Consider the following 17573-nt stretch of genomic DNA (forward strand, 5'->3'; position numbering starts at 1 on the left):
CGTTTTCATTCACACAGGCGCCATATGCAAGGGGACCCTGCTCTTGGAAAGGAAGAGAGCTTTAACATATCCTTTCTTAACTATCTTCTCTTCACAGTTCTTCAGTTTCCTTTTTCTGAACCCACGAAAGAAGTATGGAAAAGGTTTTTTTGAACATGTACATTACGTGTTATATACAGCTCTGCACATACGTAGGCAGGTAACCATCTCTGGTTACAGGAGAAAGTGAGAAAAGCAACAAAGCTCAGTCTACACAAACACAACAAGGAAAACAAAGTCAAGTACCTGCGTTAGTTGACATAGATCATTTTGCCCAAACTACCAGATTATGGAGAGTGGTACTAACAAATTTTGACAGAAGTGTTCAATAACTTGAACTTTCCTATATTTCAGAGTGTAATACAGGGGCCTCAAAATGTCATAAAAGGCAGGGCATGGCAGGCTAAGGAGTCCAGATGCTCTGGCAATGAGGACAGTTCTGGAAATCATATTACTTTATTTAAAGACTCGAGGCCGGATTTGAGAATGTGGGTTTTGATTTAAGTCTGGTTTTGAATCCTGCTCTGATACTAACTTGCTGTATGATTTAGGCGAGTCATTTTACCCACTTTAATCCTTGGGTTTATTCATTTGTATGAAGGTGATAATGCCTACTTCATGCAGTAGTTATGCAGATTAAGTATGCAAATTTACATAGCCTTTGCAATAGTGTATGGCCCATAGCAAGACCTCAATAACTTCAACTTTGATTGTTTTTACTTTGTTACATGTATCTTAAACACTTCATTGAATTTCAGTTTCCTTAGTTAAAAAAATGGTTCAAAAATGTAAATAAATAAAAATTAGATGAATGATAACTTTAGTTTTTGTGGATATTAACAGTGTATGTAAAGATACTTGGGGGAACCAGGTGGTGGGTAATAGGGAGGGCACGTATTGCATGGAGCACTGGGTGTTGTGCAAAAACAATGAATACTGTTATGTGGAAAAAATAAATAAATAAAAATTTGAAAAAAAAAATAAAGATACTTGGTAAAGTGAAAAATTCTAAATACCCAGAAAGTGTGGTTACTGTCATTATTTTAATGGTACTTGGGCCGTCATTGCAGAAAATTTAGGAAAGGTCCATTTGAAATAGATACAGAATGTTACTGTTCCTTAGAGGAACAGCTGCATTCACCCATCATGTCCCATTCCTGTCTACCTTTTGGTTTGCAAAGTTGCCAAATACCTGCTGTGTGTATAAGATGGATAAACTTTGAAATAAGGATCAGGACATCCTCTGAGAGTAGTGTGAACAAGGGGGAGACTTGCAGATTTTACATTTTACAATTTCCACTATTGTCATTCCTGGAGCTTAAAGTTAGAACGTGATTACCAATGCCCATCTGATGGCTAAGCAGCCAAAAGCTCAGATACTTGCAAATTCCGCCAGTCTTCATGACTTCCTTTCCCACAAAGGTGGCACTTTCATGCCTTTTTTCATCCTCTGGGGAACTGGTCTCAGAAGCAGGTCCTTGACCACGTTGTTGGGGACCTGGGGTTTATTGCCGTGGCTGCCCAAATCCCCTTTCTCAGTGAATTTCTGTCCTTTGACTTCTCCTGTGTGTGACTCCCATGTGGAAGTAGAGGGAACTGGTGGATAAGAACTGCCTCTGGCACGTCTGGTATCCTCAGGCAGAGCTGTGTTGGAACCCCACTTCTCCCAGCTATCGCCTGCAGTTGTTTGGCCTGGCTTATGTTATTTATTCACTCTGATACTTGCTTACTGTAACTGTAAATGATAATATATATAATATAATATAATATGTATTATAATTTTAATTACTTATTAATTATTTAATAACAATATAAAATGTTATCTATATATAAATATATATGATAAATATACTGAGCAAGATTTTTCTGAGAATCAGTTAAAATAATGTACTTAAAATATCTTCCAAAGAACACTAGTGCAGAGCAAATGCTTTTTTGCTCTCCTGTTCTTTCCCTTTGATTTGTAATAATTCATTAACAGTTATTCTGCAACTTTGGCTTTCTAGACCACTCTTTCCCATGCATAAAATGAAGTTAAACTCAATGACTTATAATTCCTGTACAGTAGTGAAGTTCTAGAATTCCTACCTATCAAGTGCTGTGTGAGAGGAATAAATGAGGTTGTTCTGCACGTTCTTAGGTAGGTGGGATAAAGTCATAGTGATTGAACAGGGAGAATTTGATCTAGGTATTATTGAATAAGTACGATTATGATAAGCAATTGGGTATTGACAGAAGGAGGAAAGACATAGAGAGTCTAATGCTTTATTAGGTTCAACAAAAACTGTTTGGATCAACTGATTCACACCAAGGTAATAGAGATTCTCCTGAGCTGTGTTTGTAAACTTGAAAAAGGGCAACTTACAGGAAGCATGAGTTTTTCCCTTGGGAAGGCGGTACTTCTCCCTGGCCCTTAGTCCACGCTGGCAGGAGTGCAGCAGACCTTCCAAGAGGCACATTTCCTTGCTGGTCAATAATCTGCATGAGAGCAAGGACTTGGTCTGTCATTGCCAGGCATACTTGCTGATAATTGAACTTTGGATGAGTAAATGAGTATCAGGGATGTACCTAAAATATTAATGCCTGAATGTGGAGTAGGATCCAGAAGAAGAGAATCTAGTAATCATTGTATAATAGCAAGTCTCCTGGAACACTTCCTGAAGATACCCCGGAGCACTTTTGCAAATGCTGATTATTTTTTTTTAAGCTTGTAGACATCTTTTTCTTGTCTGTCCTACAGCTGTGAGTGTGGGAGCACAAGTCTCTGGGGACCTGAGCATATGTTCTCTCCCTGTGAAAATCTGGGAGAGAACCCCAAAGGACACATTGTACCCCTCTCCCAGCCAAGAAAGGAAAATCCTGCTTGAAATGCTCCCTTGGTCAATGAGTAAAACTGTGAGCTGGGAATTCAGCTTTTTAAACTTTTCTTGTATTAGAATAAAAGTAAATTGATGTATGAAGCTAAAATTCTGCATTCAATTCTTGATCTTTTACCATAAAGTGTTTTATGAAAACCTTTCTAGGCTTTATTTTTCTCTCACATAAATAAGGAGATTGAGCCAATGGACATGGCAATATACCTTCCATGTCAGTCCTCCCAGTTGTTGCCATTTTATCAGCATTTCCTAGAACTGAGGAGCCAGAATAATACTTAGATTTTTCTAGTTCAGCTTTCTCATTTTACAGATGAGTAGAGAGGTGAAGTCTACTGCTGAAAGCCACAAAAAGTGTTAGAAGCAGAGCTAGGATTAGAACCAACATCCTGAGGCCACCAATCCAAAGGTTCTTAACCTTATGAGTCGGTGTCCAACTTTAAAAATACCATGACAGCTGTAGACCTTCTGGGAGTAAGGGATGGGATGAGGGCAAATGCCTCATAGGGGAACACTTAACATTTGCAAATTATTTAAGTAGGCAAGTTGTGGTGATTCCAGGCGAAAACCCTTCATGCTGTGCTGTATGACTCAAAGTAGATGTTGGAATCAGCTGTTAAAAAGCAACGTAGTTTCATGTGAAAGAAAGTGTGGCTTTGGCTTTTTAAAAAAATTTATTTTCTTTCTTTCTTTCTTTTTTCTTTTCTTTCTTTTTTTTTGTTTTTTTTTTTTTGTTTTTGTTTTTTTGTTTTATAACTTCATTTGTGCCGAAACCGCCTCAACACAACTGGAACAAGTTTGGGTTTATAGCTCTCTCCAAATAAGTCTTACCTGTTTTGTTGTTGGCAGTGTCTGATTTTTTAAAAAGCCAATTCCCTTTTTAAATATCACAGCTGTTGTTCCTCTTACATATACTTTTGCTAAATTCAATGTTTGGCTTATCTCAGCCATAGCCAGAAAACACAAGAAGGAGCTGGTAAAGAGAAAAGTTTTTCTCATTAACTGGGTCTGAAATTGGTCTCAAACTGAATCTTTGGGTAGGTGTATTAGGGTGATCTGTCTTCCTTGAAAATATATAGTTCTGGACCCTATGCTTGATCTCTTGATTCAGAATCTTTAGGAACTAGGACCAAATCTTTATTTTTATAAACCTCTGAGTACTTCTTATGCACATTCACATTCAAGAATTGCCTCCTCAATGCTTGCCCAAACATTTTCATCTTTAATAATATGGTTCTAGTGCTCATTCTACCCTAAATGACTCTTTGGCGTTTAAAATGTTAGGGTAGTACAGAATTCAGAAAGCATATTTGAAAAACGTAAGTGTATTTTGCTAAAGTTGGTAATCTTGCATTTTTCCAACAAAATACTTTTTCCCCCCTCAATTGAAATACATGGAGATGAGGGGCTGTGCTATGGATAATGCCATGATAGGCACTGTGCAGGGTATAGAGACTTCTCTGTGGCCCTAATCAGAAGGGAGCTTCCTTAGTTTATATACTCATTTTTATCTTCACAATTGCATATATTCTTGCCATCGAAGAGTTACTTCCATAGTTCTCCTTTTTTTTAATATAAAAATATCAGGTGTATAGTTGCAAAAATTACTTTAGCAAACGATGAACATAAAATTTATGTCTCCTCTTAGCATTAAACAAACTAACACGCAGACTCATACCCTGGTAGAATAAAAACCCATGGAAGTATTACTATGTTTGACATTTTCTAACTTTAAAATACCTTGGCTCTGAAAGTGAAAGAAACAAATGTTTGGTAAACAAGTGAATGGATATCTCTTACTCTGAATCAGGCTACAGAGTTACTCAGACGCATTTGAAAACATGCCTCAGTTACCCTCCCACCAGCGAAAGACCTGGAACCCCCAAGTGTGTGTGAAAGATCCTAGTCAGTTGAGGGTCACAGGCTTTGGGTTAAGCCCAGTGGACAATCCATTCTGACCTAAGGCTTCTCTGGTTTTTCAAGCAGCTTCAGGGGGTCCCTAGAGATGTTCGTGTGTCTACTTTTCACCCTCCTGTATTCAGGTTTTGGATTCTCGAGTTTCCCACTAGACTCATATCCTTTCTGTTTCTGTATAGCCACTTCTGGTTTCAAATCCCTCTAGTTAAGTAGTGTAGTCAGATCTGTCCATTCTTACCTGCAAAGCTTCTATTCTAAGAGTGATAGGAAGAACTTGGAAGCCTCCCTGGAGTAGGAGTATAGGACATCCCTGGGGTCCTATACTCACTCTGATGCGGCACCCATTCAAAACCCAGATGCTCTGGACTATCCAATGCTTGGCCCATAGAATGTCCACAAACTTTTCAGTCATGTAAACACATACTTCATTAAGACTGGATTTGTTCCTTTCCTTTCCATGGAAACTGTGTCCCTATTGTGGGTTATTAAAACTACCCATGCAGTGTGCACCATTATTCTTTTTGCTTGCACTTATGAATGGCATGTTCTCAATAGGAACATCCAGGTGGAGATCAATAATCAGTCTTCTAGTTAGGGAAGGGGAAAAAAAGAAAAAAAAGAAAATCCATTGGTGCACTGCACTCAGCTGTGTTTAAGAGGTCTTATCATTAAAACAGCAGCAGGCATTCATAAACCAAACTTGCCAGCAGTGCTGGACATGCAGGATTAAAATAATCATCCATCAACCTCTGTCTCATAAACGTTTTCCTGTGACTTTTGGCAGGATCACCAATCTGAGCATATGCCAGTTGACATGGGAACACTGAGGCCAGCAATTTAAGGATTTTCACATTTATCTGCAGAGGTAAGATTTAAAGATATAACAATGAAGGACATTAAATAATACTGGTTCTGGCTTTTTGCATGAAAGTGAAGTTGTTTACATGTAATATTTTTTTGACCCATATGGGTTTCTGTTCCATTACCTTGTATAAAACCAGAATAAACACAAGAAAAATCTATGGTCCATAAATGTTGAATTTAGAATTTTTTGGGTTGGTGAAAATAGGGAAACTAAGTAATACCAAGATTTTTTTTAAAATTTCTGTACAATTGGACCAAGTGGGAGAAATGGTTTCCATTTTGAACAATGAAACTGTTTCTATTCAGAAGAGGTATGATTATTAGGGCACAAAGGAACACAAAAGTTAAGATCATTGGGAAAAAGGAAAGGGGATGTGATTCTGTTTTCAATACCTTACGGTTCAGTCATAGACTCAGTATGGGTCCAGAGACTGGGTTTCTAAAAGAATCAAATTGGTAGTCAATCAGGTGATTGCATAAAAATGAAGACTGCCTGATGTTGATGGTGTGGTGATATACTGGATCCTTGTTGATGTCATAGGCACAACCCTATGATGTTCCTTAAAGACAATCATAATGATGAAGATGTTGGCAGATGGATAGTAAATTGTGTTATTAGAAGTTTGTTTTGAAAAGAGAAGTCTTCCACTTTGTGTGTATTTACATATATGTGTCACACACACACTCTTAGATCTGAGATCAAATAAAATACTGAATAAAATATTACATGTTCCATATTTTATGGTATAGAACAGAGTGTCTAGATACATTTCAAATGTAAAGTAGAAAATGTATCATGACGTGGTTGACTGGAGTCCAACAGGATCATCTATGCACCAGATAGATTCTTTGGACTCTGAACTGTTGAACTGAAAAGGTTACATTTAGTCACAATATTCATTCCATTACCAACTTCAGGGTGAGCCAGATCTTCATAGGGTGAGACTATATTCTGCATTTTTTATTTCTATGATGGCTAAGATTTTAGTATATTTTCCACATATGTTTTGGTCTCCATTTTTATGTGTCCCTGTAGCAGGTCCATGATACATTGAACAAACTGTGACTTAACCAACTTCTTTGTCCATTTTTTATATCACAGATGGCCTTATATCTGTGAATTTTCAAAGAATATATTTTGGCAATTCAGTATTCAAATTTAGTCTTCTGAGTATATTCCTCTCAAATTTCCCTGCTCTTTTATTCAGTTATATTATTGTGGTAACTTTTAGTTTAACAGCTTGTATTCACATAATCTATTTATGTAACAATGGAAGAATGATTATTAAATAGCCTGGGAGATGCATTACTTAAAATTGATACCTGAAAATGATGGCACAACCTCACACTTTCATACATATAAGTAAATAAATGTACATATAAAAGTAAATAAATGTACTATTATGGTTTCTTTTATCTGAATACCACATTCCTTTTAGAAATTAAATTACTTTGTGTTTGAGTTTAATGTTTTATTTCATGATTTAGATGTGCTTTCTAGGAACTTCCACTAAACTCTAAATCCCATACATAAGTCATGGTTTCTCATATATACATGGAATTCAAGATAACATCCTAATGAAAGTCATTAAATCTCAGATATCATAAGGGCCAGAGTTAAACTGAACAGGGCTTTTTAAAATCCCCAAGGCTGGGCAGTTTGAGGAGAAAAACAAAAGTGAAAGAAACATGCACATGATTGGCCTTAATGAAACAAGAAACCTCCACGGAGGCTGTCTGGTCACTTACTTCTGGACCATGGAAGTCATAGTTTCATCTGAGCTCTGTATATCAAATTGTGTTTTCTGTTATCAAGAGTGAAAGCCTACCAGGGAAACCCAATAGATCATGCTGAACTGATTTGTGTCCCTTGGGGTATGGGAAGTTTTTCTTGAAAGTAGATTTGGAGCTCCTCATCTCTGGAGCTCCTAATCAGAACCAGGCGGTACTGAATCCTTTTGCAACAGTGAGAACACTGTTGACCAGACAGACTTGTTTGGGAAAGAAGACACAGATGCAGGTTGGTATAATAGAGGGATGATTTAGGAACCAGTGAACCTAAATCCTAATCCCGACATTATAGTTGACTTAGCTAGAGAAGTTTTTTGTTTTTGTTGTTTGTTTGTTTTTCTTTCTTTTGCCTCTGAAATCTTAATCACTTAACTCTTGTGCCTTAGTTTTTAACCTGTAAAATGAGGTTATTACTCACTGTACTCCTCTGTAGATTTATAAAAAGATAAAATAATAAATGGGAAACACTTTGAGAAACTTAAAATCATTAAACAGAACTTAGTATTGCTAGAAAGTTGATTCCTTATTAATAACACTTGTCTGATTTGAGAATTATGTCAAAAAGTTTCTTAACAGGTCATCATATATGCCTTCACATTGAACAAAGTCTTACAGTTATTCTGAGCTCTAATATATTTGCTTTTTCTCTAAATTATGTTAACTACAAAAGTCAGTTGTTATAACTGCCTCTGACTTGTATCTGAACCAGTCTCTGGTGTTATGATGCATTGACCCCCAATTTCAGTGTCCTAAAATTACTCCAAAAGGACAGCATGGGTGAGAATGAAAAAATATTTACAATACATTCCTGTCAGCTGGGTAGGGAAGAAAGGATCTCTAGGGTTGATGCTTGAGGTGAATAAGTCTTTCCCAGACCTCTCTCACTCTAATTTTTTTCAGATATATACTTTTTTTCTTACTAAACCAGAGTTTCTGCTTATCTTCCTGCTCCTTATCCTCATCTCCTTCCCTTCCCAGTCTCCTTTCTCCTCTCCTTCACACCTCAGAAAGTCCTTTACTTGTTTACAGTGCAGCTTTTTTTTGGATATTGACCCACAGCCTTTGACTTCCATAAATCCTGCTTTAAGTGTTTGATATCTAAGATAAATATACCCCTATAGCCCTGAGTTTACTTTCTGACTCCATTTCACTACAAATATAGACAGTCAATATGAATTGGGGGTGGGGAAGTGTCTTGGGCCAAAAAACAGTTTGCTTGAACACACTGTAGTCTTTGCCACTGCAAAGAACAGTTAATCACGTGTCCTTAGGAATAAAGCCATAATAAATGAAGGAAATACAAATCAAAACCACAATGAGATACCATCTCATAGAGGCAGAATGGCTAAAATGAACAATTCAGGAAACAACAGATGTTGGTGAAGATGTAGAGAAAGGAAGGGAAAGCCTCTTACACTGTTAGTGGGAATGCAAGCTGGTGCAGCCACTCTGGAAAACAGTATGGAGGCTCCTCAAAAAGTTAAAAATAGGGGCGCTGGGTGGCTCAGTGGTTTAAGCTGCTGCCTTCGGCTCGGGTCATGATCTCAGGGTCCTGGGATCGAGTCCCGCATCGGGTTCTCTGCTCAGCAGGGAGCCTGCTTCCCTCTCACTCTCTCTGTCTGCCTCTCTGCCTACTTATGATCTCTCTCTGTCAAATAAATAAATAAAATCTTAAAAAAAAAAAGTTAAAAATAGAGCTACCCAATGACCTAGCAATTACACTACTAGGTATTTATCCAAAGGATAAAAACATAATGACTTGAAGGGGTTCATGTGCTCCAATGTTTATAGCAGCAATGTGTATATAATGGAATATTACTCGTCCATCAAAAAGAAAGAGATCTTGCCATTTGCAGTGACATGGATGGAACTAGAGCATTTATGCTAATTGAAATAGGTCAGTCAGAGAAGGACAAATTTATTATTTCACTCATATGTGGAATTTAAAGAAAAAAACAGATGAACATAGGGGAAGGGAAGGAAAAACAAAACGAAAACAGAAGGACACAAACGATAAGAGACTCAACTATAGGAAACAACTTGAGGGTTGCTGGAGTGGTGGTTGGTGGGGAGATGGGATAACTAGGTGACGGGCATTAAAGAGGGGACTTGATGGAATGAACATTGGGTGTTAAATGCGACTGATGAATCACAAAATTACCTCTGAAACCAATAATACACTATATGTCAATTAAATTGAATTTAAAGTTAAAAAGAATAAAGCCATAATTATTAGAAAACCTGACCTAGGTAATAAACAGGGAATTCCAACAATTACATGTTCCAGAAAATCTTCCAGATTTCCCAGTTTATCTAGTAATGTTAGAAGCAATCAAGGACTATTAATAATGGATGGAGTTAAATATAGTAGTCCAAATTTTTATCCAGAGTGCCAGAGAAGAATGTTAACCTAATGGATGTGGGTCAGAGAAATTGGCTGACGTATGAAATACCAACCAAGTTTATTACCCATTTAGTTTTTTTAGGGATAAAATTTGCATATCATCCAAAATTCACTGTGAACTTTGTTGTGAAGCTGTTTACCTACATGCACTATCATCCTCTTCCCTGGTCCCAAGACCTCTAGCTATAGGGTAGCATCATTTTTACCTTCTTTGACTAATTAAACCCATCCTCATTCCTACTAATTTATTCTACTAAGAGGACAAAAGTAACTAATGATCCTTCAAGCTTGGGTATGTTTCACTCTGTCTTTATGTTAGAATCTAGTTTAAATTTTCTTTGGGTTACAAAATTCTGCAACTAATCTGGAAGAGTAACAAATAAGATAGGAATAAAGTTAAGTATGGGAAATGTTATTTCAGGATACTCCATACAGATTTTTTTGTGTTTGTAACTGACCCAATTAGTCTAAAAACTGTGGTTTTTAATCATCAGAGCAGACCATACTACTAAAAACTCAGTGAAACAATTTTCTTGGGATCTAGCTGATCTGGATATATTATTTTCAGTATTCCCAATTCAGAAGGTAATGTCTCTTTTCAATCATTGACCTCTTCTTCTCCCCAAAGCAAAAATAGGAGATGAGATATAATCAGCAGAGAGGAATCCTTAAGACCTTCCTGGTAATGGGATCATGAAATGATGGAAATTGATAGAAATTCAAGTAGGGTCTCTAAAATCTCAGCTACTTTGATTAGCATTTCACTGAGCTCCAGAAAACGACAAGTATCTTCTAGTCTAGTCACCTACTATTTCTTTGCAGTGGATCAAAATAACCCATGACTAACAATAGGAACCAAACCACCACCATATATGCAATGGTCCCATCTATCATTCAGACATTTTTGGTGTAATAAAGTCAAAAGTGAATTTTCTCCTTTTATTTTTAAGTTTTGCATCTGACAAAATGTCATTAGAGCACAGTGACTTATGGAAAATTGGAATAGATTGAGAGCCTCTGATAAAAGACAATCTTTATATATCACTGGAGGATTCTCTAGAATTGAGGGGGAAGGGGAGGAATCGTTTTAATAATGTGTTCTCTGCTGTCTTATCAACTATCTGCAAAAAATTCTAATTAATTATCTAAAGATATATTATAAACATACATCATAAAGGCACAAATATGATCCTGGAAAACATTTTAGAAACTTAAAAACATAAATTCCGCTTGTTTGGGAGTGTCGAGGGCAAGGGGAGCTGAGAAACATAAATTGTGTAGGCATACTATGATTACATCCTAGTAGTAGTCAAAGAGATATGTTCTGACACCCTCCCTCTAGGTCATGGGTGTCAGCTTTTAGACTCTATCTGCTTATATTAGTGTGGGGGGGGGGGGAATGTCTGAAAAAGTAGGAAGTAGACATCATAAAAAGTAAAACTTTTGCAGGTTAAACAGAAAGGACAAGATCTGCCAAATATCTCTTTCCTCAAGGAGTGACAGTTACTGCTAAGATTAAACATGGTAATTTTAGAATTATTCAAGGATTTACTTTAATCTTGGTGTTTTTGTGTTGCTCAGTGAGCTGTATTATTAATATTGTCACTGCACCACTGTGACAACTGTTGTATCCTATTATCCCCCCCAAATCCTGACTTCCCACACAGGAGATTTCATAGCAAAAATAGCCATCTCTAAATACTAATTTTCCATGTGAAAAATATTATAACTTTCTGTTTTTTCTTTCCCTAGTCCTTCATACACCCATTTATTTGTTGATCCATTCATTGAACAAATAATTATTGATCACCAAGTAGGTCTTTCTAGGCATTGTACTGAGGATACTGAAGTACATTCAACAGATAAAAACACTTACCTCCCTGGATTACCTTCTAGTAATCCTGGAAAAGAAAAATCTATCTGGAAAAAATGAGCACTGAGCAAGATACAGATCTAAAAGATGTAATGTTTATGTATTTTATATATAGATAGGTGCTAACGAGAAAAAATAGAGGTATTCAGGGCAGAGTGGGACAGTGTTAAATTACAGAGTGACTTAGGAGAGATTTTCTAGATAGAACTTTTGAGACCTTCTGAAACAAGACTTGAAGGAAATGAGGAAGCACACCATGCTAATATCTAGAGTTTCCTAGGCAGGGAAAACAGCAAGTGCAAAGGCTCTGAGACAAAAGGGTACCTGGCATATTTGTAAAGCAGCAAGGAAGCCACTGAGGGTGGAGTGGAAAAGGGAGAGATAGTAGGAGATGAGATCTGAGAGACAATGTGGAACCAGATCATGTAGAGAACTGGTTCCACTGAAGACTTGGTTCTTACTCAGATGGGAAGGCTTTGGAGGTTTTGGATTAAGGAGTGGCATGATTGATCTGACTTATACTTTTATGAGGATCTGGCTGCCATGTTGAGAGTGGATGGTAGAAGGGAACACCTGGAGTGGGCAGGCAAGGTATAAGTGGGGAAATGACTTAGGAGCACACTGCAGTAATTCTAGTAAGAGTGCAGGATAAGGTCTGTGCCTAAGTGGAGAGGCTGGCCTTGACTAAGAGTGTTGGCCACTTATCCACAGTAATCGAAGGGTTAAGTATAGGCACAGGTGTGATAGTGAGAGTATGCGGAAATTCTTATTTGATTATCTACTAAACATCAGGCATATCAGAATGCGTGAATGTGGGCACTGAGTGATTGTCTGAGTGACTTTAATAAGGCTTATGATTCCACCAGGAAAGTTCACCAAAGCAAAAAAGGAGTTGGATATGATTATAATGATGATCTCCTTAGCAAGGAAACAGGAGAAGATATCATGGGAGAGAAAACCCAGGGACACTAAGAGAGGGGACTTTAGGTGCTGGTGGGGTTGCAAAATTGTAGGATTTGAGATATTAACAGCAATGAGCAGGAAAGATAAGCAGTCATGACCAGAGAAAGGAATATTTGAAATGGAGATTTTTTTAGGGGCTGCAGTTACAGCTAACAAGGTCAAAGGTAAGACTGTGTAAGTGAGTGGGTTAGGAAGGATGGCTAATGAAATCTTGGAAGAGAGAAAGTCCAGGAACTGAGGATAAGATATTGGAAGGATCATCATATTGGATATGCAAATGTAAAAAAATTAAATAGGAGAGGTATTAGAGAGTGATCATGAATCAGGTACAAAAAAATCCAGCTAATGGAGGGGAAACAACTGGAGAATGGTAGAAGCAGCACTGGCAGGGATGGAGGGTGATATAGCCTGATGATTTGGAAATGAAAGCTGGAATTTTATAGATGAAGGAGAGAGAATGTTCTAGGTACAGTAATGAAGAGCAAGGAGGACACCTAACATACTTTCAGCCTCCTTGGTTATAGGGATCTATGAGAGGAAAAGCTACCTCTTGGAAGGGCTTTAGTGGAATCAGTGTTATAGAGAAGAACCAGATTTCAACTAGTGCAGAAAGTGGAAGGGAAGTTTCCAAAGGAAGTTGAGAATTAGTGGACTTACTGGTTATTTGACTTAATGTCCCAGAGGGCTCAGGGAAAGGGTTTCAAGAGGTATGGGGCCAGAGTCAGGACAAGTAGTGAACAAAATCCTATGGGTGTTAGAGAAGAAAGGACAAGAGATGACAGTGACTGACATGCAGGGGCCTGGTGATAGCTATCCTGCTGCTCTCACAGACTGTGGTGACACTGTAAGTGTTTGGGGCAAGGAGAGTGTTGATTGCAAGATTCAAGGATGGCAAAGCAGACCTTTCGAAGAGCTTGAAGAGTTCTGAGGTTGCCACTTTGGCTGTTGGTGAGGAGACATTTGTCTTTCACAAGAGTTGTATGATTCAAGACGCACAGATACTCTCTTGACTTGAGCCAAACAGTGGTCTTCGGTGAGGGGGTCTTACACTGACTGGGCTGGCTTCCTCTGAGTTTTGTCATTATAGAATCCAGTGGTTCATCTTTAATCAGAAGAACCCCCTTAAATTCCTTTATCAGCAGAACATTGCACTCACTTAATGACCTCCTTTTGTGATTTTTTTTTCCCCCACCAACCTACTTAACCCCTCCCCATTTTTATCTCCTGGTCTGTTCCATTCCTTGATACAGTGAGTGAATGAGTAACTGTCATTGTGACTATGTTCTCTCCTTTTCTTTAGAAGTACTACATTTTCTCATTCTGTGCATTCTCTAAAATACTGGTTACGCCACAGTTTTGCTCATCTTCAATGTCATGTGCTCTGAACTGAGTGAAGGTATGTGTTTTGCAAGTTCTAGTGACCTTTTCCTTTGTCCTTTCTGTCTTTGCAGAACTTTAGCAGAATCATAAATGACTCTCAACTTTTCCTCTTACTATGTAAGACACTTCTAAAATCAACATTTTGGGGGAGGGGAAGTCATAACATTTTTGGAGGCCCTATAGCTAGCTGGTCACTCAATGGGACTAAAATGCAATTTGTAGTTAAATCTAATGCTTTAGGCCCAATAGCTCTGAAAATTAAGCCATTTTCTGTTTGTGGCTTTAGGAGCAGGTATTCAGTTCTCTGAAAAAAAACCAAAATATATACATATATATACACATATATACAAAAATAAAAAATATATATGGATTATGAATAGAGTGGGGTCACAGTTACTGACACAGACCATTAGTATCATTGGGGTTATTGTGAATTATAAATTTTTTTTCTTTCCTTTTCCTACAATGTAGAGATACTGCAAAAATCCTAAAATGTAATATTTTTATACTTTTTATGGGAAGCAAATGCTGGGAGACAGTGAAGAACACATGATTTAGATGAATGAACTTTTCTTAACCGTTAAAATTATTCATTATTCATTCTCACCTGTACCACTGGTTTATTTCTCTATCCCCACTGCAAGATAAGATTCAATCTTCTTGTTATACTCCTCAATCTCCCTTAATATGGTTCCCAGCAGCTGCAGTATCTGAGGCAATGTGATAGAGTTAAGAGCATGGGATGTGGCATCCAAAGGGCTGATACTGAATTCTGGCTTTGCTACTTACCAGCTGTCCAATGTTGAGGAAGTTACCTGAGTGTTATTATTTTCTGTTCTCTTAACCCAGGGTTGCTGTTTTAACTGCTCTACTATATTTGAAAGTGTTCAGCACACTGTTATAAACTGTCTGTGCTCAGTAAGTATGCATTCATCATATGCTCCTTGGTGTCAGCCTCAGGTACTTGGCTAGCTTTCCTATTTTCTGGCCTCCTCCACTGTTGACTCCTTTTTTCTGCTTTCCACTTGCCCAGTGAGTGTGTGCCGCATTAGAGGGAAATATGTGAATGATAAGTATGAAAACAACTAAGTATTTATGGAAAAGAAAGGAAAGATGACATGACCGGAATCTGAGTATTAGCTGATCGTGTAAAGTTTTCGTAAACTAAACTTCAAGCAATGTCCGTCATATGTAGAACCACCAAGGAGCAAAAACCTGCCAAATAACACTGGCTGTTGTTTCTAGAATCTGTCAGTTTAATAAAATAAAATGTTACTTTTTTCGTATAACTATAGATATGTAATTTTTTATGTATAATTTTATTTCTTAATGTGTCTCCTTCAGCATATAAGATAGCATAGAACTAAGAAGGGTGTTTAAGAACTAGGAAGACAGAGGGGCGCCTGGGTGGCTCAGTGGATTAAGCCACTGCCTTCGGCTCAGGTCATGATCTCAGGGTTCTGGGATCAAGCCCCACATCAGGCTCTCTGCTCGGCGGGGAGCCTGCTCCCTCCTCTCTCTCTGCCTGCCTCTCTGCCTACTTGTGATCTCTCTCTCTCTGTCAAATAAATAAATAAAATCTTAAAAAAAAAAAAGAACTAGGAAGACAGAAGCTGATTAGTGAGCAATAAGAACTCAGTACCACAGTATTAAAGGGGCTCAACATTTTGATGATGATGATAATTTTTTTTAAATTTCAAGTTTTTATTTAAATTCAGTTAGTTAACATATATGGTAAAACTAGTTCAGGTATAGAATTTAGTGATTTGTCACTTACATACAGCACCCAGTACTCATCACAAGTCCCCTCCTTAATGCCCATCCCCCATTTCGTGCATCCCCCCCCAACCTCCCTCCATCAACCCTCAGTTTATTCTCTATAGTTAATAGTCTCTTATGATTTGACTCCCCCCCTCTTTTTTTTTTTTAAGATTTTATTTATTTATTTGACAGAGAGATTACAAGTAGGTAGAGAGGCACGCAGAGAGAGGGAGGAGGAAGCAGGCTCTCCGCAGAGCAGAGAGCGCGATGCAGGGCTCTATCTCAGGACCCTGGGATCATGACCTGAGTTGAAGGCAGAGGCTTAACCCACTGAGCCACCCAGGCGCCCCTCTCCTCTCTCCTTTTTTCCCCCTCTCCCTTACCCCATGCTCATCTGTTTTGTTAATATTATTGTTTTAGAGAATGAGAACTAAAGGGACAGGTGATTTGAAATGAATATTTTCCTGTTTGGTATTTTTTGTTTGTTTTTGCTGCATATTGTTAGTCTTCAATCATGCTTCATTGAATTAAAAACCGAACCTAGGGGTGGCTCAGTAGGTTAAAGCCTCTGCCTTAGGCTCAGGTTGTGATCCCAGGGTCCTGGGATCAATCCCAGGTGGGGCTTTCTGCTCAGCAGGGAACCTGCCTCCCCTCTCTCTCTGCCTGCTTCTCTGCCTACTTGTGATCTCTACCTGTCAAATAAATAAATAAAATCTTGAAAAAAAGAAGAGAAAACCCGAACCTAGTATTGGCCGTCCTTAAGTGAGGAAGTTTGTATAGTGAAACTCTAAACAGAAGAGATGGTTGAAACAGATAAGTTTCCAAGCTCAGTTTCTTGATAGATATTGTCTTTTCAAAACAATTGGGTATTCCATGTCATTAACATAGCAGGGAGAAAAAGAGAATGTATTCTGCCCCACTGTGTCTCTTTGGTCATCTTTTCACACTCCATTAGAGGCTTTATCCAACTTTTGTATTCAGACTATTGTATTTTTCTGGTGCTAGAAGAAACTTCAATGAGGACATGATGAATGTCCATATTAAATTGGATCCCCTTCCTCTTTTTAATTAAGTTCATTTAAATTTAATTTTGTAATTTTACTTCAGTAAACCATCTGACTCCAGATGTTGGATGCACTTTTTCTTATTTCTGTTTCCACATAATTGTACCTGTAAAAGATTTATAGCTGCAGGAGACATTTTGGAACCTTTAAGAGCATTTTCGACATATGTTTCATGGATGACTGCTAACATGAGCAATTAACATCCTAAAATGTTATTCTGCTCCCCAGAATATTTTTAGTGGGTTAAGTTACTTTTATTAGCTTGAACTTTAAACAAATAATCATCTTAAAGGAAACATTATCATCAAAATAACTCAGTTGAAACGGAAGGCCAACACTCAAAGGAAATTGGTAAGAGAGAGAAGAAAAGACCCTTGGGCTGAAAAAGCCTTTAACAAAGACATATAAATGAAAGGTGAGGATTGGCCTTTTGCTAAAATAAGTGCTATAAGTGGAGTTCCTGTTCCTTCTGATTGACTCTGAGTCACTATGATGTGTGTGTTGTACTGCACATTATAGAATTATGGGTCACACCTCTTATGCTTGGGAACATTTAACTCAGGGTTTCAGTGATAGAACTCTCAGATTAAAGTGAACCACCCAAGCAGTGCCTACTTTGCAGGAGACCCAAAGATGGAGGTTCT

General features: G+C 37.8%; 1 long non-coding RNA gene across 1 annotated transcript in view; it reads left to right on the forward strand.

The window, feature by feature from the left end:
• The window catches only part of LOC123944492, a 277478-nt gene that overhangs the window by 210955 nt on the left and 48950 nt on the right, over positions 1 to 17573 (forward strand). The window contains exon 2 of the long non-coding RNA XR_006818796.1: positions 5614 to 5694. This is a non-coding gene — a long non-coding RNA (uncharacterized LOC123944492). The remainder of the gene's footprint in view (positions 1 to 5613; positions 5695 to 17573) is intronic.

The sequence above is a fragment of the Meles meles genome, chromosome 6, assembly GCF_922984935.1.
Source record: "Meles meles chromosome 6, mMelMel3.1 paternal haplotype, whole genome shotgun sequence".
Taxonomy (NCBI): Eukaryota; Metazoa; Chordata; class Mammalia; order Carnivora; family Mustelidae; genus Meles; species Meles meles.